Below are 26,946 nucleotides of genomic sequence, written 5' to 3'. Positions count from 1 at the left end.
TTGTAACTGTAACTGACACTTGGACATGACATGCATGTGCCTCTCTGACCATCGAGCCAGGCATCCTGCTCTGCCAAGAAACCGGGCTGGCGCAGAGTGGTGACTGGGCCGCCTCAGGGGAGAAAGCTGGGGTCATTGCGGATTCCCCGCCGGCAGGCCAGGCACATCTTGCCGGCTCCTCGTCTCTAAGACACGTGGCCCAGGCCTGCAGATCACGCCCCACGACTGGGCTTGGGTGCCAAACAACGTCATGAGGGAAGTGCGTGGGGGCCCAGAAGGGGCTGCTGCCTCAGGACCGGTGGTTTTTCTTGGTGACATCATATTGTGTTTTCCACATAAATTGACAATGTTGATGGGGGGTGGGGTTCAGCTAAGTGAGATGCCTTGTGAGGTCACACCAGCAAATAGTGGGGTCAGGGTCAAACAGGGGTCTTTCCCATCCTAAAGCACATGTCCAAGATTCTAAGATGCTCTCAATTTAAAGACATCCCTGAGGATTTTTCAGGGGAGAAGTACCCCAACAGAAACATGACTAGGTGAATTTCACATACTAGTTTTAAGACACATTCAAAGATCAGAAAATAGGAAGGAAAGCTGTGTTTCCAAACTGGGGCAATGGATGTACGTGTAGCATATAAACGTCCACGCAGAGCCACCTCCCTCGTCCAAGTCCCAACGCTGCCTGGTTCTCAAGTCAGGCAAATCGACACCAACTCCAGGTGCTTCGGTGGGAAACGTGAAGGGATGCAGGAAAGGCCTCGGACCTGGAGGGGGAAGCAAGGGCTTGGGGGTGGGGCCACAGCTGGGAGACCTTTGCCCCCCACCATCCCACCACCCCGTCATCAGCAGTAAGGACAAGCGCACCTCGGGGCGTCCTGCTGCAGCAAGGCGGGGCGCTGAGCACAGGCCTGGCCCGGGCATGGGCCACACTCACTGAGAAATGAGCAACTGCCTTGTTCCCAGCACCTGGGCGGCACTGTGGACCCCCTCCTCCTGGAAGGCTCCATGGAGGTGGACCTGTGAGGTCAGAGTCACCAGGGAGGCCAGCCCGCAGCCACCAGACCCCGCTGCCCAGCCCAGGGCAGCCTCCTGCGTGTCTTCTCCCGCCCGCCGCCTAGAAGCCCTTCCACGTGGTTCCAGAGCGGGTCCCAGAGCGTGGCCAGCTAACCCACACCAGTGCCTCCTGAACGGGAAAGCGCGCGGGCCCGTCCGGGTTTCCCATGCAGACTGGACTCCTGCCCTGGTCCCACCCTGGCCCAGGACTGAAAGAGAGTGTGGTCCCGGGAAACTGCAGGGCAGCCCTCTCCCGAGAGGCCACTGTGGCTGTGCAGGGAGTGGTCACAGGGGCCAGAAGCCACCCCACGATGATGCCGCCATGAGGGAGCGTGCCTGCCCCACCCTGGGGGCGAGTGGCCTGGGAGTCCAGCAGCTTCGGAGTGTCCCTGGGGCTGGCCTGGGGAGGGTTCGTTATCTCGGGGACAGCGACAGGGAGGCAGGGGCAGGGCCGGGGCCTGGCCCAGGGAGGGACTCTAAAGAGGCAGCTGACCTGTGCTCCTGGGTCTAAAAAGTGTCCACTGCCCACGTGGAGCTCCCACTTCTGGGGCCACGCCTGTTATATGGAGCTGGAGAAAGAGCAAACACTGGGGGGAATGTTCCAGAAAAGGAATTTGTCTCAGTCTTGCCATGTGAATCCTTCAGACAGGGTGTCTCCTGGCAGGCCGCAGCCCAGAGGCTGTCCGCAGAGTCCCAGGCCCGGTGCGCCAGCCGACGGCTCTGAACCCGCTCCTGCCTGTGACTGGGAGAAAGGCCACCATTCTGGCCCTCGGGGGTGGGGAGCTGGTCCCTGCTGCTGGGAGAGCAGGCTGCTGACCTTGGGGACCGTCCTTGGCCTTGGTCATGTCCCATGGGCCGTCCAGGGCCAGCAGCGGACAATGTGGAGGCACGAGGCCCCAAGCCACCCCCACCTCAGTTTGGAACAGCTCTGGAGCCATCCAGCCCCCAGGGCTGATGAGCTCCCTTCCCTGCAGCCAGCGCCCCCCACCCCAGCCACCGGGCTCTGCTGGGTCCTCCTAGCTGCTCCTGAGTGTGAAGAAATAGTTAATAACCTCCCCTCAGCCTGCCCTGAGATAAGGACCCACCCCTGTCAATCTCACCTTGTTTGTTTTTTAACTAATGTCCAAGGACCGGAGTAAAATTCAGAAGCGCATCTTAAGCCATGAGTTACAAGCTCTCAAAGAAAGTGTCCTTGTTTCATCAGCATGAGAAAGATTTAAATGCTGGACAGGGCTGGGAGGCCATGTCACAGGTGAGGACACCGAGGCGGGGACAGCAGAGGCTCGGGACACGTGGGCAGGGCTGAGCGCACGCACCGACTCCCACGGGGGCCCAGGCATGCCAGCTGCCCTGCAGGGTCGGAGATGCTGGGCACACAGGGCTGCGTGCACCCTGGGCTGAGACTGGTGGCCTTGTGCTGGGCCACGTCCCCACAGACCTCTGTGCTGGCCATGCTTTGCAGAGGCGGGTCTCTGGCACAGGAGACCAGGGGGGCAGAAATGTGTGACGGGGACAGAGCCACCCTGGCCCTGCAGCTACAGCGAGTGTTAGCACCCCAGCAGGGTGGAGGGACACCCTTGGCTGATAAGAGCCCTCCGGCTCCTCAGAAGAGTCAGGGCTGACCCCCGGCCCAGTGTGCCCAGCGCTGACAGCAGGCTGGGACCGGCACACCTCCAGCCCCCAAAGCTCAGGGGTGTGCGTTCAGGTGAGGAGCCCTAACCAGGCTGGCTCTGCGTGTGATGCCCCATCCCACCACTTGCTTCCAGCCCCATTACCAAAGCTGCAGTCTCCTGGGGCCTGTTTAGCGGCTGCCCCATCCTGGCAGGGGTCGCTCCCCGCCTCCAGACACCCACAGCTGTGTGTCCATCCCGCACCGCATTGCAGTCGTCACGCCCACCACGGGGTTCTTCCTGGAGCCTCCACCAAGCCTTCCCATCACAGGGGCTTTGGTGAGCCTGCTAGTGGAAGTGGGAAGGAGGGCAGGGGAGGTGGTCCTCGAGACAGTGTGGGGCCCACGGGCAGGAGCCTGCAACCTGGGACTGCGGGCCGTGCCGGGTCCTGTAGGCCAGCTCCCAGGCGTCCCCTTCTTTACGTCCCAGTGCCCAGCCGAGGCTGTGCTGGTGTCCTAGGACATGTGCCCCAGCAAGGCCCACAATGACCACTGTGACCGCACCCCACACTCCCCGGGCTGGCTGCACAGAGGAGGACTGCCCACCCAACCCTCCCCGAGTATCTGATTTCCAACCAGCAGCCAGCCCCCCTTCTCCGCCCCTTGCCTGGTCTCGGGCCCCTCAGAAGCTCCCCACACCAGCTCCACAAGCTGAGGGCGGCTCTGGGGAGGGGCAGGGGGCTTCCTGCCCAGCTCTGATGAACTTGCTGAGTGCCTGTGGCCGTCACCCCCCACCCCATCCCAGGTGTTAGGTCCTCCCTGGTGGCAGGTGGGACCGGATGCAGTGCATGCAGTGTTGGAAACCACAGAGACCGCTGGGTGGGTCTCGCCAAGGACCCCAGGGCCCACGTGGTAGGGTTGGGGGTGGGGGCGGTCAGGCTGGCCCAGCACCTGCAGGTGGCCGAGGCCGTGAGGAGAGGCAGGACCCGGCTGCAGGGAGCGGTCACTGTGGTCAGGGCCGGAATGGCCTCGGCTACAGAAAGAAGCCCAGTAATTAATGACCCGCAGGGCGATGGGAGCCCTGGCTGCCTGCCGTGTGGCGGGGGGAGTGCAGCCGCCTTTGCTCTGCAGGGTCTGTGAGCAGAGGAGAGGCCCTTGGCTTCCCCAGGCCTGGGGCCAGCAGCCCAAGTTCCCCAGTCCTGCTGGGAGCTGGCACCCTGAGCCTGCCTCCCCTGAGCCCCACCATGCCTCCTGGAGTGGAGCCAGAGGTGCGAGCCCCCTTTACAGGTGAGGCTGGAGCTCGGTGGGGTTGGCGCCCTGGGAGGGGCACCTGGGCCCTGGCTTGGCCGGCTCCCTGTGAGGTCCCTGCAGGCCCCCGCAGCCTGCCCTTCCACTGCCAGGCCCGGGTCTCCCCCGGGACAGGGGAACACGGCCATTTCAGCCTTTTGGCGGCAGGAGAGGCCAGGACACAGGCTGGCCTGAACTGCAGCACCGTGTGCCCCGTTCCCACCCGGGTTCCAGGCCCCGCAGACTTAGACCTGGGCTCCCTCTGCTCCAGCCCATTAGGGAACCAGCCGGAAGCAGCGACCAGGGTGCCGCAGCCAGTCTGAGACGAGCGGCCCTGAGGGGCAGATTTCCCTGGGCCCAGCACACCGGGCTCGCCCTCAAGACTGTAGTTCCTGGAGCTCACGTGGCATTGCCTCTGTCTGGGCGGCAGGCAGAGAGAGGGGCTGGTTTATGAAGCACAGACGAGCCACCATCACGTGACGGATGTTTGCAGCCGTGGGGACACTGCATGGAGCCTGCGTGCAGCTGGTGAACAGCCCCCGGTCCCACCGAGCCGGAGCAGCGTGCCAGTCGCTCCAAGTCCTTCCGGTCTCGATAAACAAAGCATGCCTGTAGGGACATGTGACACTGAAGCCGTGAGGCTGCATGTCCTCCTTCACCAGCCCCTGGAGGGCCTGCAGGGCCCCCGTCCCAGCACAGCCCTGGGGCAGCTGCTCCCCTAGGGGGCCCTGAGACCCCCTGGGCCCTCGGCATCACGTTGGGCCTCTTGCCAGCTGCCCCTTTAATGCCAGCTGTGACCCCCAGAGACGGTCGGGGGGAGTAGGTGGTCTGTTCAGGACCAGCGAAGCCACCAGCATGGACCGACTCCAGAGAGAAGGCAAAGCCTGGCCGACCCAGCCTCTAGGGTGCTGCCCTCTGACCTCAGGGGCCCCACTGCAGTGGGGGCCCCTCTGGATTGATGGCTGAATGTGGCCGGCTGGCAGCTCAGGGCAGGGTGGCTGGGAGCCCAGGGTGCTCGCTTCACATGAGCGGTGCAGGCAAGGGGCCCCGGCTGGGGAGGAGGCCTGGGTGCGGGCCCCCCAGAGCTCTCCCTTCCCCAGTGCCGGGCCCCTGGCGCCCAGGGCACTGCAGACTCTGACGTGGAGGCAGAGGAAGGACAGCAGGCATCTGGAGGGGCAGCCCCAGCACTGGGAGCCCCGCGTCTCCCTGGACTTGCTGAGGGTTGGGGTGACCCCCCGAGGGCCTACAGGGCCCAGAGACGGGCAGCTCTGATGGCCGCTGGGCCGCGGTCTCCCAGCCATGCCCACCCCCAGGTTCCCACAGGGCAGTGGAAGCCAGGAGGCCACAGCCATCCATTGAGGTTGGGTGGGAGTCTGGCCCTGGCCGCCCCCCAGGCTGGGGCCCCTCCCAGCTGCCCGGGGTCAGCATCCAGGCAGTGATGTCTGTGGGCAGCGTAAGGCTCTGATGGGCGCTGGGGGCCAATGGTTTCGGGTCTCTGAGGCGGCCTCTGACGAGGGAGGCACGAGGGCCTCCGCCCTGAGACAGGCAGTGGGAAGCCCATCCGGTAGGACTCTGGGAACTGACCGCATCCAGGGGACGTGGGTCACTCCTTGGTGAGCCGCATGTGGGGTCCGTGTGCCCCTTGTGCAGGGACTGGGAGTCGCACCTGCCCCGGGTGACATCACGGACAGGCAGGACGCCCCACAGGTGGGTGGCGGCTCCCAAAACCCACCCCTCCCTCTCTTCCCTCCCCGGCTCCAGAGTGGAAATAGCTGCATTCAGGTCAGGCCAACGTTGAAGGGCACCCCAGCCTTCAGGACAGAAGCTGTGATACCAGTTGGACGCAGCAAAGGTGGCCCCACTCCCCACTGTGAAGAGGGCGGTCAGCAGGCCAGAGGGGAGAGGCGCCCTCAAGACCTCGTGACCCAAATGACAGGAAAATGGAGACCCAGCCCCCTTTAAACCAGGCAAGGGGGCCTGAGCACCTCCTCCCACCTGCCCTCAGGCCTCAGGGCTCAACCCATCCCTCCCCCAGCCTAGCAGGCCCCGGCGGTGGGCAGTTCAGAGGGCAGCCTCACATCACCACAGGGTGTGCGCTCCATGTTCCAGCTGCGCCCCGTGGGATGAGACCCTGTCACCCCACATAGACTCCACCGGCTCACGGCCTTTCCCCACCCCCAGCCCTGTCCTCTGTCAGCTGCTCCTGCACGAACCCCTCACCCCTTCCTCTTCCCCTCCTAGCCCCCCAGCTCCTTGGGGCTCATGTGGTGACAGCAGCCCCCAGTCTCTGGTGGAAAAGTGGTGTTGAGGGGGTGCATGGCTGTCCTTCCTGCCCAGGCTCCCCCTCTGTCCCTCTCTCCCATCTTGTCCCCGTGTCCCCTGCCCTCCTTTGTCCCCTGAGGAAAGGACACTACCTCTGGCTGAAAGTCCCTGCCCTGTGGTGCCCACCCAGCTGAGTTGTCTGTGCTGGCTTCCGTCCCACACTTCTTTCCCTCCTGTGTTAATCTGCACTGGGATGGGGGGCCATGCGGGGTTCCCGGGCCTTGCAGACTGAAGTCGCAATGCCTGGAGACCCTCAGACCCCACAAATGGGATGGTCTGGGTCCTGGTTCTTCTCCAAGCGGCCGCCCTGGAGGAATGGGAGAAGGAGCCACTCCCTGGAGCCCAGGCACTGGCTCGTCCTGGGCCTGCGTTCCTCCAGAACCCCTTGTTCTGGCTTCCTTGAGGGTCCACCCCAAGCTCCAGCCCCTGCCTGCCCTTCTGGGGGTCAGCCCTCCTGTCTCTAGTGACGGGCCTGCGTTCTGGAAAAGGCCAAGCCCTCGGCCCCCTCTTCCCGACTGCACCTGTCCTTTCCCAGATTAGAGAGGTGACTTGTCCCTTCATGAGGGACCCTCTACTCAGAGGCCGACTTTGCCCTCTGGCCCCTCTAGGACAAGCCAGGAGGAAACAGCCTGGTGCGGGGAGATGCCAACTGTCCTGCTGGGTGAGCAGGCGCCTCGCCAGAGGGGTGAGCTCAGGCCACTGCAGGTGCTCCGCCTCCATCCCTGTGGCCACTGCCTGAGCAGGGCTGCACATGCACGCACACCCATGAGCTCACACAGGCACATGCACACATACACTCACACACACATGCACATATGCACATGCTCACACATACATGTTCACACTCACACATACACATACACACATGCATAAGCTCACATGATTCACATGTCTACATACCCTCACATGCATATATGCATGTACATGCTCACCCACTCACATACACACTCACATGCACATATATGCTCGCATGCACACACTCAATGTATGCACACGCACACACACTCACATGCATACATGCATGCACTGCTCACACACATACACACACATATATTCACACATGCATGTGCACACACATTCACACGCATATGCTCACACAATGCATACATGCATGCATGTACATGCTAACACATGCTCATACACATGCTCACATGCACACACTCACACTCACAGGCACACATGTATGTACACACTCATGCATTCTCACACATTCACACACTTAGATCCTCTAACAAACAACCATCTTCAGGAACAGTGCAGATTAAGTCCATATTTAGGAGAAATTTCCTAAAGAAACATAATCAACAAAGATGCAATTCCACCCCCAGGAAGACAGCCATTTACTGCATTATGCAGAGCAATTTAGCTCCTTGCTGACTAGAGCGTTTCTGAGCAGAGTATAATATTTGCTTTCCCTTCACATAAGCAAAAGGCCAATCACAGTTATTTCCCTGAGACAAAGAGCTTTATGTCCTTGGAAGGTGAACTGAGACACGGCTGCAGCGCGGCCCTTTCCAGCCCCGAGCTCCAGCGCCAGTGGGGTCTGGCCTCTGTGGCAGCCTGTGATGGCAGTGGCTCCTCACCCGACAAGACCCAAGGGTGCCTCAGCCTCGCACTGGGCCTGCCACGGGGAAAGGGCTTATCCGTGTCTGCAGAACAAGTGGCCTTTAGGATCACCTTCATGACCGCTTCTAGCTGGAACCCTGGGGTCTAGGCTGAGGGGGGCCAAGGAACGGAGAGATGGAGGGGCCCACAGAGCAGCTTCGCGGGAGCTTGCCAGGCCAGCGCCCACCACCAAACGGCCATCTCCTGCGCCTGGGTGCTCACCTGCTGCATGACCAGAAGACCTGGCCAGGAACATTCCGGAGCTGGGTCATAAGGACCAAACACCAGGCCAGTCCAGGTGCAGTCAGGGTGTCCACAAACAGATGAGGACAGACAGACACACATTCAGCAGTGGCCCTGTGAACAAGCTGCGACACACACAGAGCAACGAGTGGCTCTCTGACACGCTGCGCCGAGCGGGAGCCTCCCACCGAAGGGCACAGACCGTATGACCCTGTCTATGCAACGTGCTGGGACAGGTAAAGCTCCGTCGTTGCTGGACAAACTGGACAGGTGGTCGACTCTGGAGGCACTGGGGGCACTGGGAGGTTTGACTGGGAGAAAGGGGCTTGAGAGAACCTGCTCGGGGGACAGTGTGCTCTGCATCTTACTGGGTTTGGTCTACACAGGTCATGAAATGACACTCTCACAGGATGCAGTGAAGACAGTGCTCAGAGGAAAATGAACAGCTGCAAACGGCAACACATAAAAAGAAGGAAGACCTCAAATCAGGAGCCTGGCTTTGCATTTAAAGAGCTAGAAAAAAAAAAAGAACAAAATAAACCCAAACCCAGGAGAAAGAAGAGAACAGGAAAGATGGGAGCAGAGAGACATAAAACAGGGCAGCAGAGCAAAAGGGAACAAGACCCAGAGCCACTTCTTTGCAAAGATGGACAAAGACAAGCCTTCAGCCAGGCTGGCAAGCGCAAAGGGCTCATTCATCTCACTGTTTGCAGAACACGCACAAAACCTGTAACTAACTGTTGCACTGTAGGTACGGTGATCAGGAAACTACCTGGGGAGATGGGCACTGATGTCTCTTACTCACTTTGAAATGCATAAAATAGAAGATGGGATGATGAATGGACAGAAAGCTGGATGGATGGGTTGACATGATCATGCAAGAAGAGTGGACCATGAAGGTCTGAGTGATGGGCCTATGCGTGTTCATTATAAAATATTTTCAACTTCTCTGTTTATCTGCAAAACTTCACAGAGATATTTGAAGAAATGACTGTCAACACGTAGCACCCATGGCACCTTCCAGGCTCTAGGATGCGTATCCCACCATGGAAAGAGCTCAGTTGTGAGCACTGGCTTGTTCATCACCACCCTGGAGGGGCACTGGGCCAGACACTGGTCTAGGTGCCACGGCTGCGTCAGTGAACCAAACGATGCAAACCTCTGCACGCAGGAGGCTGCGGCGCAGTGGGCATGGAGACACAATGGGCAAGACAGAAACTCGAGGTCTGCGGTCAGGTAAGGTGGTGGGTGCATGTAGATGGCATCTATTTCAGTGCCTCCATGGAGCAGGGGTGTTGCACTTGCTCAGAGCCCTTCCCAGGCGGTTTCTCTGAGTCTCTCCCTCTCCTGGGGGTGGAGGTGGTGTCACACTGGGCACTCAGCAAGTGCCCCGGGGAGAGGGCTTTACAATTATCATGGCTGGTAATAGTGGAGTGGGGGTGCACAGGGAACATTTAGGGAATCGTTCTGGGGGTGCCAGGTCTGGTTCTCTAACTGGGTGGTGTGGGCTGGGAGGGGTGGATGCTTGGTGAGGTGTGTGGTCTCTGGTACCTTAGACCACTCAGGACGGATACACCAACACATCGTGGCCAGGCTGAGAGACCCTGGAGGCCTTCTCAGGGCATGGGTATTGGGTGGGCAGCCACCACACAAAAGGCTCCAGGGAAGACCCCTGGCACGAAGTCCCAGTCCACCCATTTCGGGGCACCACAGGGTCAGGCCAAATATGCCCCTCTGTCACATGCTCACAGAATGGCCCCCAGATGATGGCCCAGAGGAGAAAGCTGGTCTCAAGGCCTGGCCCACACACTCCTCGGGAACCCCTGGTGGACAGAGCAGCCGTGGATGCTTGCTTGGCTAAGGTGCCCCTGGGGCACTCTGTGTTCACATGAACCGGCTTGATAGACCACCCGGAGTAACGACAGCCATTCAACACATAGGCTCTCCAAGTAAGCGCATGTGGCAGAGCCATTCTGGCCCCAGCAGCGCCCGTGTGCCAGGGCATCGGTCCTGGGCACCAGTGGTGGCGGCCACACTGCTCCCGCTGGGGCTGCAAGGGACGGCACTGCCGAGAACTTCATGCGCACATCTGTGGCCACACGGGCTCTGTTCCACTTGGGCAGAATCTCTCCATTTCTACATGTCTGGTGATTTCACGACACACAGTTTAAGAAAGGGTTTTTGGAAAGCTGAGAAAGTGCCTCTTGGGGGGGGGTAAGAACAGGAGGAAGGGGGGCTCCCCAACCAAGAGCAGGGAGGCAGGGGCCGGCCACTGAGAAGTTACCCCACAGGGAGCCACTGTCCTGGTCACCACAGTGACCCCTGGGAAATCCAGGGCACACTGCCTGGGTGCAACCTCCCGGGTGATGACCCCCACACACCTGCACATGCAGGAGCTCCTGCTCAGCTCGTGCTGAGGGGCTGGGGTGGAAGGAGGCCTCAGTGTGTGGGGGGCACCCCAAAGTGAGGAAGCAGGAGGGGATGACCACATGGCCCTGCAGCTGAGGCCTATGGGGGAGCAACTCCCAGGCCTGTCTTCTTCCTGCAAGGACCCACCACACCCCTATCCTCAACGCGAGCTGGGTGGCCCAGGGACTGGACTGGAGAAGTGCAACATGGCCACCAGAAACTCAGCTTACAAATGTGAAGCTCTGCCAACTGAAGTCAGAGGTGGGAGGAGCCAAGGGGGAGGAGCCAGCTGTCACTCAAGGGGAGACCTTCCCACCCCGGGGGATAGCCACCCAGCACTTAGCCGGCACTAACAATGCCAAGCGCTTAATAAAGGGTTGCAGTCCCCTGAGATTTAAGACAAAACCATACGTGTGCAAAAGAATTTTCTCAGAAAACAGAAGACATTTTTAGGGTATATGCCATATCTCCTCAAAATTCAGGAAAGCATGGACAACACTAAAGACAGAAATCATCTGATGGCTCTGGAAGTCAGAAATGGAAAAAAGATTGTAAAGAAACTAAAATTATAATATAGGAAAGATGATTATCGGGTCCAGCAAAAGCAGCTTTGATAAGGCGGAAACTCAAATCAAAGGTGTGCCCGATGCACCTCTGGGGATGTGCTTCCAGAATTCAGGGGAAAAGGACCAAGGGAAGAAAATGGTGCTGCTGTATTATGTGGAGGGCGAGGAAAGCAGATTTAGAAGAAAATTTACATGATTCTTCAAGAACAGAGGAAACACAAGAAATAAAAATAAGCAGTAGTAAAAGATTTCAGTGGTGTAAAAACACATACCCAGAGATAAGGAAAACTGGAATTTGCAGAAAGAGTTTTCTGAGTATCAGGCAATAAAATAAAAATCATGATGACTGACCTATACCTGGTGACATTTCCTTAATGCAGAGATGAAGAAACCACCAAAGAAGGAACATCTCTTTGACTTCAAAGTCCTCCTCCACTATGCTGAAAAGAAGAAGAAAATGGCAGCTTATTGATTTGGAAGAGCTCTGCATATTTTAGGACTAACTACGACCCGGCACATGTGTTGCCAATAGTTTCTTCGCTTGCGTTTTGTTTTTTAGGCATAATATGGTCGGGTTGTTTGTTTTGCCACTTACATTTTAAATATTTACATGGTCATAATTTCTTCCTTTCTTGTTATATTCAGAAATATCTTTTACCATTTGCAACATATTAAAAATATTCACCTAAGTACCACTTTTACTTTACCATGGCTTCTTAATTTTTTAAATTACATTAAATAAGTGCATTGTTTTGGTAAGAATTGCAAACAAAAGCAAATTCATTTTCCACTCTAAGCCTTACTCTGCCCTTTGCAGAGTAATCATGGCAACACCACCATCTATTTGGTACGTATTCTGTCAGAGTTTTTGCTATGTGCTTATTTATATATATATATATATATATATATATATATATATATATATATATATATGCAGATAAAACACCAGAATCATTATATGTGCACATTAGTTTGTTTTTACGTAAATGGAATCATTCTATATGTATTGCTCCATAGTTAGCATTTTTACTTAATGATAACGTTTTAGACTGTTTCCATGTGAATACGTATATGTTTATTTTGTTTTGTTCTAGCATCTGTGCAGCGTTTCACAGTATAGACAGCCGGAGTTTCTTCAACCATTTTCTGACAGATGGATGGATATTTGTACACCTTTACAAATACACAGGAATAAACAGAATTTGCAGAAAGTTTTCTGCAGTTGCTTTTGAACATTTGACTCCTACAGCTCCAACTGCTGGCATGGAAGGCTTCTGAGTGTGTAACCCAGACAAGAAGCTAGTTTTCCCTGTCAAAGCCCTTGCTGCATGCCCCACCCATGGTGGGAAGAGCCTCTCTGACACTGTGTCACACCAGCCAGTCTTTCTCCAGGTCCGGCAGGTGAAAACTGACATTTCATTTTTGCACTAGTTTGCATTGCCCTGGGTATGAACAGCCCATGCATATACTCCGTCCATTTTAAATTTATGTTTGTCTTTTTCTTATTGCTGTTTTGGAGCTTATTACACTCTATGGATATTTATACTTTGTCTACTACTTAAGTTGCAAATATTTTCTCTTAGATGATCACTTATCTTTTAGTTTTAGTGACTATGCATTTCATTGTATTGAAGTTTAAAAATTTTGTGTGATGAAAATTTCCAGCCTCTTCCTTTATGGCTTAGGGATTCAGGGGGCCTCTCTGCTCGGGGTTACATGACACCCCCTGTCTGTTCTTCTGATCAGCTGCTCAGTCATCTGGTATTAACTCTGATGTAGAGTCGTGCAGAGTGAATGACATTTTACTATGTGGCAATGAGCTGCCCACACACCCTTCATTGATCATTTACCCTCTGTTCTGATATACTGATCTTTATCTTTTATTAAGTTTCATTTACACAGGAGTTTGGTCCACTGACATATTTATTACCATGCCAATAACAGATGTTTTATATAACCAATAATATATCAGTTTATAAACAAATATAATGTTATACACTCATAATGTATGTGTGGATGTAGATATATAAAAATCTGTGTGTATTGTATATGCATATGTGTGTGTGTACAATCTAAGTATATTTATATGCATGGAAAACAGATTGGAAGAATATAGTCATGATTTTCTGGGAAGCAATGATCATATGTAATATAAATATGATGTAGTCATGTACATCTATATGCATGTATCCACATCTATGCAAATGTGAATCTGCATACCTGGCATGCATTTTAAGACAGCACATGGGGCAGGTACCAGCAGCGTGGTTACTGGGAGGTCCAGCTGGGGTTGTCTGCCCTGAGGCTGTCATACCATAAGGGGCCATTTGTCTTTGTGGAAGTGCTGCAGCTGATGAGAAAGAAAAGATGAGAGGATCAGAACATGGTTGCAGTACAGCCCCTAGGGGTCAAGGCCATGGCCAGCCCCGGCTACTCACATCCATTCACATCTGAGAAGGAGAGGCATTTGCCCACCATGTGCCTCTGGAAGGGACGAGTTACATATCTGGGGACCTGATGAAGCCTTGGGATCTAACTACCAAATTTCAGGAACTACAGGGGTCAGAGGAACAAGTGGAATGGCACCCTGAGGATGTCATCAGCAAAATCACAGAGAAGGTGACCCACTGCCCTTAACAAATGTCACCACTAAAAAAGCCTCACTCTATAAAAAAGAGATGGGGCACAGCAGGGGACCTTATAAACTAAACACATATCAAGCAGTCATGATGCACAACCCTTCATTGTCTCCTGACTCAAATTTTTAAAAACTATAAAATGAATTATAAACAACTGGGGAAAGGTGAACACTGAGATTAAGGAATCAGTGTTGATTTTCTGCAAATATGGAAATAGTAGGTGAGGAGGGCAGGTGGGAACATGTGTGGAATATTGATAAAAGCAGGTTGGACTTTTATCAATCACTTACAGTAAGAGGATAATCGTTGAAACTCAGTGATGGTGCCCGGGTGTTCATTGTGTAATTCTCTCTGCCTTTGTCTGTGGCTGACATCTTCCATCATAAAAATATCTGATAGGTCTTCTTGGCTGAGTGTTATTTTCCACTTCTTGGGACATCATCTGGGCCCCTTGCTCCCAGATTCAGGATGAAGCTAAGCAGTGAGGGAGGCGTCGAGGAACCACGGGCCTCCTCACCCCTTGGCTGCCGGATAAACGATGGTGCGGCCCCAGCCCTCCCAGAGTCGGGCAACGGCTTTTACCAACAACATGCCGACCATGCCTTCATATCACCTCACCTGACAATGGAAGCTTCGCCGCCCTGTGCCCCCACATCCCCCTGTGCTCCCAGAGGGCACAGCAGCCCTCCCACCGACCTGGGGCACTTGGTCCATGCCCTGCAGAAGCAGGTAGGGGAAGGCAGTGGTGTATGGAGCAGGAGCCCTGAGATTGGGCCAGGTATCCGCATATTTGTGTCCACCAGGTCGTTTTGGGGTCTTTGCACCCCTTGATCCCAAGGAAGCTGTGATCCCTCAAACCCCACATGTCTGCAGAGCAAAGGGAGGGGGTGGCCTCAGCCCCATGCCTCGCTTGCCGCCGTTGTCACTTGGGGGCTGTGTCTTCTTCACTGTCTTGGCTGAAATCCCAGCTGGCTCGCAGCACCTGCCCCCCGGCGGTCCCTAGCTGAGGTCCCCCTGTCAGACCCAGCAGCTCGCCCACCTAGGCAGGCCCTGTGCCCCTCGGCTGCGACTCCACACGAGCCTCCCTCCTCGGTTCAGCTCTTTAGCCTGGGACATGTGCCATAGCCTGAGCCAGTGGGTGGGTTTCTGGGACCTCGGTGACGCCCTGAAGACCAGGGGTCCAAGCCAGCCCTCAGAAGGCGGCTGATGCCTCCCTCCCTGGGAGCTGCGCGTGTGTCTGCAGAGCCAGCCCTCCGCTGCCCCACATGAGCTGCGCCAAACCGCACCCCTCGGTCACACCCTCCTTACTGGGCTCCAGGAGGAGCCAGGAGCAGAATTGCTCCAGGACCCCAGTGACCAGGGATTTAAGCACGACGAGTGTCTTCACGCTAACCAGCTCCTGCTGTGGACGACGTGGAGCCTTACTCTGGGCCGTGGACTCCCCTGCTGGGCGGGGCTTTGTCCTCCACTCACTAGCAGAGGCCCAGCTATTGGAAGCCCTCGGCTCTGCATGTGCATGGGTGTGTGTGCGAGCGTCCCGGCGACCTCGCGGTTGGCTCTTCCATGAAGACCGCATCACTGTGAACTGACAGTCCTGCAGGGCAGAGGGCGGCCAGCAGGGAAACCTGCGTGGGTAACACATGCCCTCCGTCCTTACGGGAGTTGCACGCACAACTGTCATGTGTACTGGGTGGACACCCCTCTGTGTTCGCCTCCACCTAGGCTGCGCTGTCCTCTGATGCTGTCTGTAGTTGGCATGGAGCAGCGTGCTGTAGGGTGCATGGCTGTACCTCCTCTCAACACCCGTGCGTGGCCCCTGGTTCTGACCCCTGCAGAGTCTGAAGAGTGCCCAGGGCCTTTTGTGGTCTGCATTCCCAGCGACAGGCACCGGGGAGAGACGCCCAGGTCACCTCCAGAGCCACCGGCTGGCCCCGCTCTGCATGCCCTCGTGGGTCTGTGCTCGCCCCCCGCTCCTTGGGGGGGCAGCAGGCTGCTCAGGCACAGGCCTTCCAGGTGCTCCTGAGGTGGGGACCCAGCTCTCACCGCATGTTAGTGTCCTGGCTGCCATAGCAAAGAATCAAGACCCGCTGGCCCAGAACGACAGCAGTGTATTCTCTCTTGGCTCTGGAGGCCAGAAGCCCAGAACTAAGGGGCCGGCGGGGTGGGCTCCCTCTCGGGGTGCTGAGGACGGGTCTGCTCCCCGCCTTTCCCTCCAGCCTCTGGCAGTTTGCTGGCAATCGCCAGGGCTGTTCTTCACCGGGAGGGGCACCAGCCCGGCCTGGGCCTCCACCAGCACGTGCGTTCTCTCCGTGGGTGTGTCTGTCTCTGTGTCCAGGGTTCCCCTTTTCATAAGGACACAGTCATGTGAGGATAGGACACTCTTTCAGGTTCCAGGGATTAGGACAGGGACAAATCTTTCCTGGGGGCACCGTTCACCCCATACACCCCTGGCCACTGGGGCAGGAGCTTGCCAGTTTCCCCCACATCCCTGCCAGGACTTGCTAGGACTCGATTTTCTAGTTGAAGCCAAACGCGCAGCGTCTGATTACCAGTGAGCCTGAACACACGTGCCTGGGAACACTTCCGACGTCCCTTAGTGATTCCCCGCCAGGCCTCGCCTGTTTTCCTGTTGGACTTCCCATCTTTTCCAGGTTAACTGGCGACTACTTCCCGCGAAGGAGCAATGGCGAAGGACTGGTCTGGCGTCTGTGTGCCAGTGCATGCGGAACCCTGAGCACCCCTGGATTAACTGGAAGGGGTCTTCCACCAGGGTGGTGCATTGGCAATCACAGTTCAGTGCAGCAGAAATACCCTAGTTTTTACTAATACTGTGCAGCCGTTCTCGCCCTCAGGGCCCCACCCTTGAGGAAACTCCCTGAGTCCTGCCGTGTAGCTCCTGCTGGAGTCCAAGGGCCACTCGCCCCAAATAGTCAGGAGAATTTCGAGGCACATGAGAGGCAGCAGCATGAATCAGGACGGAGTCAGCACGCCGCTCACCTGCTGCCGAGGCACCTGGCTGGCTCTGGCCACACAGCTCACTCCTGCTGCCGCTCTAAGCCCAGCAGGCATGTCCCCATCACCTGCAAGCCTGGACCACCCCGGCTGCCCTGTGATCCTGTCCACGAGCAGAAGAGACCTTCTGCTTCCTGCAGGTGGAGATCCTGAGGAGAACCGAGGGCTGGTGCTGGGCCCAGCCTGCCCAGGCCCCACGTCCGAGTCAGCGGTGGCTCCTCCTGGGAGGCCTGGGTGGCAGCTTGGCCAGCCTTCCGCCTCCTGGAAGCACAGGACAGGGAAAGGGCTGAGCTGCCCTCACGAACGTCCTCTGGCCTTGGCATTGCGTGGTGGATGGAGGCACCCCAGGGCCTCGCGTCCAGGGGGACAGGAGCTGCCCATCACTGTCCTGAAGATTGAGCTCACTTACCATGCCCAGAGTGGGACCCAGAACCTGGGCCCAAGCCTGGGCTTCTGCACCCGCTGTCCTGTCCCAGAGACCCGGGGCCCCTCGCCCCTGCAGACGCTGCTCCTCACGCTGGCTGCCCGGCTCTTGGGGAACTGCATCCAACGGCTGTCCAAAGGAGCCATGCTCCCGTCCACAGGGCAGAGGACAAAATCCCCCACAGCTGTTGCCACAACAACTGAGATCTAAAATTAGAAACACGGCAGACCAGGGGGTGGGTGCCACCACAGGAAGAGCTGCTCCAGCTGCCTCGTCGGTTGCCTGGACCGGAGGCCAGCCTCCCCTGCATCGGGCTGTGGGCCGTCAGACGCCCTGCCCTTCATGGGCCCACTGGCCTGCCCCTTGAGCTGCCTGCCGGGTCCCTTCACCCAGGGGGTCCACGAGTGCACATGGTGCTCCCTTCACCTTGCAGACACCTCCGCCCGGCGCCCCGGGGTGTGGACAGAAGCCCAGGAGCCAGCAGGAGCCGGACCAGGCTTGCAGCAGGACCCTGTAGTCCCGGGCCCCTCCCGAGCACCCCCTTGTCCCCGACCAGCAGTGCATTGCGGTGTTTCCCAGGACTGAGCACTCAGTCCCTCCCCGGCCCTCAGCATCAACCCCCACCAGGCCTGGCCACCCAGGGCACAGGGACACCAGCCTGGCCAGGGCCCCTGATGCCCTCCCATCGGCCCCGGGTGAGTTTTGTGCCTCGCAGACACACGTGCCCCCTCCTGCCTCCCCGGCCTGTAGCTCCTCTCCTAGAGCTCCTTCATCGCCCTTGGGGCAGTCGCCCCTCCAGTCTCCATCCACACCACCACCCGGGTGCTTCCGGAAGGAGGCGACGTCTGGATCTGGCTCTCCATGGGGCCCTGCCTCCGACCCCCGCCGGGTGAAGTTCCGGGTGACCGCGCCATAGTGCAGCTCCCCAGCTCTGCTCCGGTGCAGGGGAACGTTGGTTTCCTTGTGAGCGCAGTTCCGTGGCTTTGGGAGGCCTACGTGTCCATTTGTGTAACCATCATGGCATCAGGGCATGGCACTGCCCCCTCCACCACCCAGAGGCTGCTGGTGCCGCCCTGCGCAGCCCCACCCTCCCTGCCGCCATCCCCCGGGGGGTCACAACCCGCCCGCCATCACCAGGGCGCATTCCTAGAGTGCCATACAGCTGGAATCCAACTGTGTGGAGCCTCTGAGACTGGCCTCCCTTCTTGGCAGGACGCCTTTGAGGGCCGCCAAGCTGCTGAGAGTCCGCGGTCGGTGCTGGTCACCCACTTAGCCCTGTACAGCCTCCTGCAGAAACCTGCCAGGATTATCAACAAGAACAATAGTAATAACAATAAAATAAAGCTCACATTTGCCAAGCACAGGGAGTGGCCTGCACCTGCGTCATCGCCTGAGCCCCACCCCAGTCCTGTGATGTGGTGTCGCGGGGCCTCACCTTCCCGCTGAGCAGCTCGCCTGGGACACACAGGATCTGCGGCATATTTACACAAAGCTTCGGTTCCAGGGCCCCTCATGCACATGGTCCCTCCCAAGGGGGAAGATCCTCTTGAGAAATGTGCTATATTCGCACCCCGGGAACCGTCTCTTTGCTCAATGGAGCAAAGACAGTTCAGAGTGTCATCAGTTTGAAGAGTGTTCAGCAGGGGTCACCACCCAAGGAAACGTGGGACACGCTGACATTTTAAAGGTCGGGCCTGGGAGAAACACAACTGCTGTTTTTCTGAATTTAACATACTAAAACTAAAACTTCTCTCCACATTACCTATAGAGAGTGTCATAGTTAAAATAAACTTCTCTCGACTTCAACAATTAAAAAATGTGGGTCGACCTCGCTGGGGGAGACTGAATCTCCTTTCCATATTCTTTATAGAAAATGCTATTACATAATTGTATGAAGAGGCCATCAGAAGTACACAGCCAGAAAGTATGCAGACAGAAGGCATGACAGGCAGGTAATTATTAATGATTAATGATGTTGTTCTTCTGGTTTTTCTGATACTTGTGGTATTTGGCAGCTTTTAAAGTATTAAAATTGGTTGCAATTTTTTGTCCTTCCAAGTAAATATTCACATTTTCACCTAAATTTTTATTTGTGATTTTCCTCCCTTTTTCTTACAGGGCTCCGAAGATCATAAAATCTTGAGGCCCTGCCCACCTGGAGCCCCCCCTCCACGGGTGGGGTGTCGGAGCCGGAGCGGAGGGTGTTCCTCACCTGCTCCTGATGGAGCAGGGAAGCCAGGGAAGCAGACAGAGGTGGGAGGGCCCAGCACATCCTCAGGGCCGGGCATGGGGACAGAGCCCCTGGGTACACGGGCGTGAGCTGGGGCAGCAGGAAGTGGCCCTGCCGGCAACCGTCTCCTCCAAGCAGGAGGGGGGATGGCAGGGTTTGTTCCCAGGGCCCCACGACTGCACGACTCACTTTGTCACCTCCTGAATGCCCCGTGCCGCTGTCGTGGGGGTGGATACAGGAGAACAGAGACATGGTCATGGCCATCGGAAAGCCCGGGAGCCGAGCTGCACACAGGGAGGTGGGGGTTTCCGCGGGGCCGTCGGACACTGCCTCCTGAGCACGACCACTGCCCTCCCACCCCCACTCGGTCACGGCCGGAGCAAAGCCCCACAGGCATGGGCCCCGCTTCTTGGTGCGCATTTCAGGGTGCTCATCCTGGGCGGGGAGGGGGCTGTCCCAGTTCCCTAGTACCGCGTTGCAAAGCACCACAGCTTAAAAAATGCTTCCAACAACGTTGATTTCTCCCGTGGATCTGAGACCTGGGGGGCACGGCGCCTCTCTGTACCCCAGGCACCAGCTGGGGGTGAGGGCCTGGGGTCATCTGATGGTTACTTGCATGGCTGGAGGCTGATGCTGGCTGCAGGCTGGGATCCGGACAGTGTGGCCTTGCCGGTGGCCTGGGTTCCTCCCAGCATTGCGCCGGCTTACCAGGGAGGTGTCCTGAGAAGGAGAAGCCAGAGGGACTATCTGCCTTGCTGTCCTGGCCCTGGAAGTCATGCAGGTCTGTCCACAGCATGCAGCCAGGCAGCCACCGGGCCTCACATTTCATGAGCAGAGGAGAGGCTTGGCCCTTGATGGAAAGGACAAGCTGGGGAAAGCATCAGGCCCCATGTCCTGCCCTCGGGGAGCCGGCCGCCCCAGGCATGCCGTCCTCCTGTGCCTCCAAGGTGTTCTCACAGCTGGGTACGCTCACCGGACAGCTTGTTTGCCTGGGGAACAGGCCTTCAATTGCTTTCTCGAACACTGGCTCTGGGCAGCCCTAACCCCAGCAGTGCAGCCCAACAGGTGCTCACTCGGTGGGTCCTTTGTTCCCACAAGACAGGCTGAATCCCTGTCCCTCCCAGGCGACTGCTGGGGAAGGTGTGTGGCTCTGAGATTCACCTCCTGCGTGTGGAGAATGGCTTTGGGGTGTTTGCCTGTTTCAGTCTCCAGGGCACTGCAGCCCCGTATCCTCGTGGTCTCAGTCCAGGGAATCAGGGTAGCCTGTTGTGGGTAAAATTGTAGTATTCCCAGAATATTTCGCCCGGCTTTAGTACACCTGCATAATAGTAGGCATCCAGAGGTGGAAAGAAGTATGGCTTTAGTGCATTTGCGTCATTCCTCAGGGGTGGAGAGAAGGTCATCTCCCTATCAGTGGGTAATGACCCGGGCAAGGAGGGCTTATCTGTGCCTGAGAGGGGAGGGGAGGGCCGGCTTTGCTTCTGCTGGTGCAGGAGAGAGAGAAGGCCCCAGACTGCAGTTTGTGAGCAATAAATGGATTTTAAACTTTATTTCTCCCTTTAACTGATTTCGGTTTTTAGAGGTATTTTGCCCCAGATTTCCTCTCCCCAGACTCACACCTCTTCTCGGGAGGACGTGTGTTCCTGTCCAGCTGCCTCGGCCGCCTGGTCCCTGCCCCTCCCCAGTTCCAGCAGGTGGTCAGCAGGCCTGTACCCGTCCCCCAGAGCAGGGACTGGCTCGGAGGGGGTGGAAATCTCACCCACTTCCAGACTCTCTGGATTTTGCTTCCAAAACCCTAAGGATTTGAGAGGAAGAGTAAGAACTAGGAGCAGAGAATCTCAGCTCCGAATATGAAGGGGGCAGTCCTTCCCCAAGAACAAGGCAGAGCTCCTCCTTGTGGGGAGGTGGAGGGAACAGGGAGCCCTGGGTCCTGCAGCACAGAGCTGGTGTCCCCGCAGCAGACGACTCGTCGCTCCGCACGCCCAGCTGGCGGCCCTCCAGCCTCCCCACGGTGGGGCGCGGTCCCAGCACAGAGGTCTGCAGGAGATGCGTGTCACTGTGGGACGAGCGGACAGACGTGGGACGGGTCTTGTGCCTCCCTCTTCTGTGTGGGACAGAGGCTGTCCTGTGCACGTGGGTTTCTGACGCACAGAAACTGGGATAGTGAGTATGTGTTTTTCTAAGCCACTGCATTTTGGGGGAAACGTGCTGTGCAATAGATCAACTGGCATGCTCCCATCTGCCAACTAAAGGCCGCAGCTCCACCACCCGGGGAGGGCAGAGCCTGTGAAGGAAGGCTTCCGGCCGGCCTGGGATACCCAGCGCAGACAGTCAGGGACACGAGACCCCGCCCACTGCCCCACACCCCTCCTCTCATCTCGGGTGGGCGGCTGTGCGCCGTGTCTAGCAGAGGGGCCTGTATCATCTAGGGGGGACCTGGGTACCAGTAATAAAACACCCAGAAAGCAGGCTCCAGCCAGGATATGTGTTTTCTCAGGTCACCCCAGTGGCCCGTGGACCCTGGCCGGGCCTGCTGCTGCTCCAGGCTCCTTCCACCTCCCCAGAATGCATGCTCAGGGGCCGCTCCTGTGGGGACAGGACACCCATGTGCCTCGGTGGGCCCCCACGGCTCCACAGGGCCAGGGCTACGAGCCTAGGCTGCCTCCCAGGTCAGAAGGCGGGCTCCTCAGCTGACGGCCCCACCGGGTGCTCGCCCACCTTGCGGCTCCAGCCCCCCAGTGCTGACAATTTCTCCTTCCCTCCAAGCAGCAGAGGACAGCTGCCTGGAAGCCCGATTTCCAGTCCGTTCAGACAGACTCTGTTAGTCAGTTTGACCGATTTTCATTTCTTCTCTGGGGCCTGTTTTCCTGGGACAAACCAGGCCGTGGGGCGGCCGAGGTGGGTCAGGCTCCCTTCCAACCTGACACTGAATGTGACACGTCTGACGTGCTCATGCACAAAGAGACCTGGCTGGAATCTGCTCCAGGAATGGGCTAATTTGGAAACTTTCAGATCCATGCTGAAAAGATGGCATGGAAATAAAGAGGAAAAAAGCAGAATACATCATAAAAGTTTAAAAAACTAGATTATTTCCAGAAGATAGAGTTTGGATGAAATCAATCTATGTGTATGAGAAAACGAAGCCCACTGGGGAAAGGCCAGGGGTGAACTGAGAGTGGCGACCCCGCAGGCTGAGGGACGCTGCAGAGGCGGCCCGTCCGATGACAGGGACAGGCTGGTGGAAGGACAGAGGGGGCCATGTGGCCACGAGGAGAACACTCCAGAAGCAGACAGGCTCTGCAGATCGCCTCTGATCAGCTAGAATTTCTCTTTGGCCAGAAGACAGATTTGTACTGAAGGAGAATCTGGCTGAGGAACCCCTTCCTTGCGTGCATTTCTTTCAGGTACAATTCCAAGCTCAAGGGGCGGGCGATTCCTTCTCTCCACACCAGTGAGCAGGTGCCCTTCTCCCACTGATCACAGTCTCATGTGCCCTCAGACCAGGCAGAGAATCACATCCAACCTGTGCCAAGCACCCTGGAGTCCCTGGAACCTGCACTTCTCCCCTGGCAGCTATGTGTCCTACAAATGTACCGACTCCCTGGAGCCCCACTTTCTCCGTTTCCCAGATTTGGACAGCACATTTCATGCTATAAAATGTTTCTGAGCACAGTTTCTTTTGACCTTGATTGCATCTCCTGGGGAGGTATAGCCCCTTGCTTTGAAGCCCCTCCATGGCTGTCCAGCTGGGCCAGTGAAGGAGCCCCACGATGCACCTGTCGAGCCAGGTAGCAGGTAAGAGGCGAGGTGGGAGCCCCGCACAGCCCTGACACTCCTCTCTGGACTCCAGGAGAAAGAAGGGGCCCGGCAGGGGAAACCGGCAAGCGCAGCCCCCTCCTCTGTGGCCCCTGGGAAACTGAAGGAGCGGGTCAGTGGGGACCTCTGGGGAGCAGAGGGCTTCAACCCACCGAGAGGCCTGTACCCATTCATACCTCTACCTCCTGGGCACGGCGGTGCCCCTGCTGCTGAAGGAGACCCCGCGTCGCTTAGGAGGAGAGACCACCCTGCCCACTGCCTGGCAGGGGCAAGGAGGCCCCGCCGCCCACCACACACCAGTGTGTGTGGACAGCAGGACTGGCACCAGGCAGCTTTTGAAGGGTTAGTGGTGACAAATGAAACTTCAGACTGTGCACCATCTCGGGCACAAAGCACATGGCTTTGTGTGAACTGGGCTGGCCTCTCAGCTGGAGGAGGAGCCAGGGTGCCTCCAGCAGTACTGGCTTCACACACCAGCCCAAGCCTAGGAAGACTGTGGTTATGGCCCCACTTTCTAGAGGAGGAAATGAGGCTGGGGGAAGGGCCCGGGGAGCTCACACAGGGGTCAGGGCCCAGGGAGCTCACACAGGGGTCAGGGGTCAGGGCCCGGGGAACTCACACAGGGGTCAGGGCCCAGGGAGCTCACACAGGGGTCAGGGGTCAGGACCCGGGGAGCTCACACAGGGGTCAGGGCCTCCACGCTGCTCCACGCTGCTGCTCTGAGTGCAGGTGGGCTCGGCGGCTCCTTGTCCCCCTGCCAGGGTAGACTCCCACCTGGCCTGCTCTTCCTGGCCTCCCCCTGCTGACCTTCCACACTCTTTCCAGGTCGCCAAGAGCGAGGCCTGGCCCAGGTGGCCCGAGGCGCCCCCAGATCCCATTGGCAGTCCCCGCGGCTCCCGGCTTGGCCCAGCAAGGGCCGGCCACCCTCCATGAAGCACCTGAGCAGGTGCCCCCGGCCCCTCTCCGGCCCCTCCCTGTCTCTGCCGCTCAGTCTCCGCCTCCATCCCTCTCTGTCTGTCCCTCTGTCCCTCTGTCCCTCTGTCTCTCTGTCCAGATCGCGGGTGGGTGGATCCAGGAACTGTTGTTTCAATCCACCCGATCCAGGGTGAAGTGTTACCCGGCAGCAGGTCTGTAAACCCGCTCGACGCCCTGTTGCCCAGGCTCCAGTTCACCCGTCATTCACCGAGCACCGTCTGTGTGCCAGCTCGCTGTCCTCACGCGTTCTCTTGCCCGAGCCCGCCGAGCTGGACCTGTGCCAGACACAGTCACCCCGCACGGGCGGGCTCACCCACCCCACCGTGCTCAGCTTCCACGGGATGAGTGTTTGAATGTGTATCACAGTGGACATCACAAGTGGGTGGGAGCTGGTCTGGATGGAGAGATGGGGAGCCCCCATGGGCAGGGGGCGCTTCAAGACTCCTAAGCGCCCTTGATTTGGGCACAGGGGCAGGTTTGCAAGGCAGCTCCATCTGGCTGCCTGCTTGCTGCCTCTCGGATGGGGACACCGGCCCACCACTGGCCCCTGGGGATGGTGTGTGTCACCCTCACCCAGGGGAGCACGGTAGGTTGGTGTGTCCTGGGCCTTCTGCGTGCACCTACAGCACACGGCTGGTGTCCAGTGTCCTTCTCCGGCATGAGTCCATGAGCTTGGGGGGGCACCCGCCACCCAGCATGATGCACTGGGTATCTCATAAGCTCACAGACACTTTGCTCAATCAGCCGACCGGAGGTAAAGAGTCAGGCCTGACTCTGGGCCACCAGGGGCCACCGGGTCAGTGTGCAGTGCCGCCAGCTTAACAAACGACCAGCCGGTGATTCAGTGAGGAGTGCAGCTGGCCCTCAGGGCTCAGGGCCAAGAGAAGCGTTCTCTGGGGGCAGGCAGAGCCCCACGGTGGCCGGGCCCGCTCCCCCTCCCCACTGAGTCAGCCCTGCCTTCAGCCTCCCATCTGCGCCCAGAGTGTCAGCTGTTGGGGGGCAGCCAGTTCAACCCAAAGAAGAGAGGGATGTGCTGTGGGCGACCCTTTCTTGGCAATCCCGAGAGAAAACAGGAATTTGGACTCACAAGAAACGCTGGGCACAAGGCAAGCCGCAGCTCCCGCTCGGTCTGGCTCGGACTCGGTGCTGGGCTCATGCGGGGGCCTGTTCTTGGCCCAGCCCTGCCCCAGGCACTCCCTGCAGGCCCGCATTCCCACGTCGGTTTGGTCTAACCCATTGGCAAAGATAAGCCAGAGCGTGTTGCCAAAAGAAACCATTGCAGACCCTGTGGGGGAGGGGGCTTCAAAATTAATCAGAATCAATTAATTTTGCCCCAGCACCTTTTGTCACTGAACATTCATATTACACGTGTTCAGTGGGGGGGGTGCCAGTGTATTCCCTCCACCCTCCCATGTAGGGGGAATGAGGCCTCTCTGCTCCTCCACCCCTGCTCAGGTCTTGCTGGGCCCCAGCAGCTGGCTGGTCCTTACCTGATGTCCTGATTTAAGTGGGCCCACTACGTGGAGGTGCCAGCGTCCCCCCTCCACCCCTCTCTGGGGTGCCTGCACCTCTGGGGGTTTGGCTCAAGAGGCACTCTGGCTGCAGACAATGTCTGGAGATCCAGGCCCCCGATGGGGCCCCTGAGCTGGAATGGCACCGGTGCCCGCCCCGCCCTTGGTGATTTCTGGCATCTCTGCAGGAGCCGCGGCTGGTGCACTACCCACCCTGCTCTCACCCACCTGCTGCTGTCTTAAATGTCAGTTTTACCCTCAAGGGTCCTGGGCCCGGTGCCCTGCATCTGCACAGGCCCGTGATGGAGCTCCGGAGCCAGGCATGTGAGCCCAGGGCTGCCCGCCTGCTTGGCCGCTCCGACAACAGGGAATGCTCAGTAATCATACCAAAACTGCAAGTCCCAGCACAGAGCCACGTCTCTAACACGTCCCTTGAACATAGGAGGTTCATCAGGACAGATGCATCCGGGGACTGCAGAGGGACAGCGTGTGCCCAGGGACGAGGCTCGGGCCTGGCAGACCCAGGCGCCAAGGCCCTCAGAGGGTGGAGAGGACACCACACCTGGTGGCCGGGCGCTGTCTGGCACAGGGCGCCTTGAACCAACAAACGTCAGCCACAGCTGGGGAGCCCCTGCCCCTGCCCCGCACAGGTTCACGGCCCTCACCGGCCCCGAGAACTGCAGCCCAGAGCCAGCAGTGGCCAGCGCTGGAGGAGGCCGGGAGCGCGGGGCACGCAGTTCTCTGAAAATCCCTCCTCGGTTCACAGATGGAGAAACCGAGGCAGGCACCAGTGAGAGCACAGCTAGTCCAGCAGCCAACTCGCCATCTGGTGATCTCTGAATGCCCCCAGCACGGGGTCTTTGTTGAGGTGCAATTCATAGGCCATAAAATTCATCACTGTAAGTCTATGATCCCTCGATTTTAAGTGAATTCACAGATTTCTGAAGCCATCATAACACTCCAGTTTGGGAACAGTTCCAGCACTCCCCAAGCCCCCCAGTCCTCGGCCAGCCCCCAGGCCCCCCACCTGCAGCCCCCGCTCTGCTGGGCGCTTTTGTCCCTCCCAGTGGAGCTTTGGAAGCAAGGTGACACACCCAAAACTTAGCTGGGGGCCAGACCAGCGTCACAGGCTGTGACTTGCCGACCACGGGGGGGCTGTGACTGGGGGTCAGTGCTCCACCACCCCCACCCTGAAGCAGTGAGGCAGGTGGGCCGGCAGAGGGGCAGGGCCCTGGGGCAGCGACA

The 26,946-nt window shown here is 57.9% G+C and overlaps 1 long non-coding RNA gene across 1 annotated transcript; it reads right to left on the bottom strand.

The window, feature by feature from the left end:
- Positions 1-151: 151 nt before the first annotated feature.
- LOC140844878 (uncharacterized) lies at positions 152-11,531 on the bottom strand. Its single transcript, XR_012123397.1, has 4 exons — positions 11,446-11,531; positions 4,353-4,558; positions 865-3,695; positions 152-764 (listed from the first exon to the last, which is right to left on the bottom strand). It is a non-coding gene; the product is annotated as an uncharacterized lncRNA (long non-coding RNA).
- Between the last annotated feature and the right edge of the window lie 15,415 nt (positions 11,532-26,946).

The sequence above is a fragment of the Manis javanica genome, chromosome 12 (genome assembly GCF_040802235.1).
Source record: "Manis javanica isolate MJ-LG chromosome 12, MJ_LKY, whole genome shotgun sequence".
In the NCBI taxonomy this organism is placed as follows: domain Eukaryota; kingdom Metazoa; phylum Chordata; class Mammalia; order Pholidota; family Manidae; genus Manis; species Manis javanica.
This window is presented reverse-complemented; position numbering and strand designations above follow the sequence as displayed.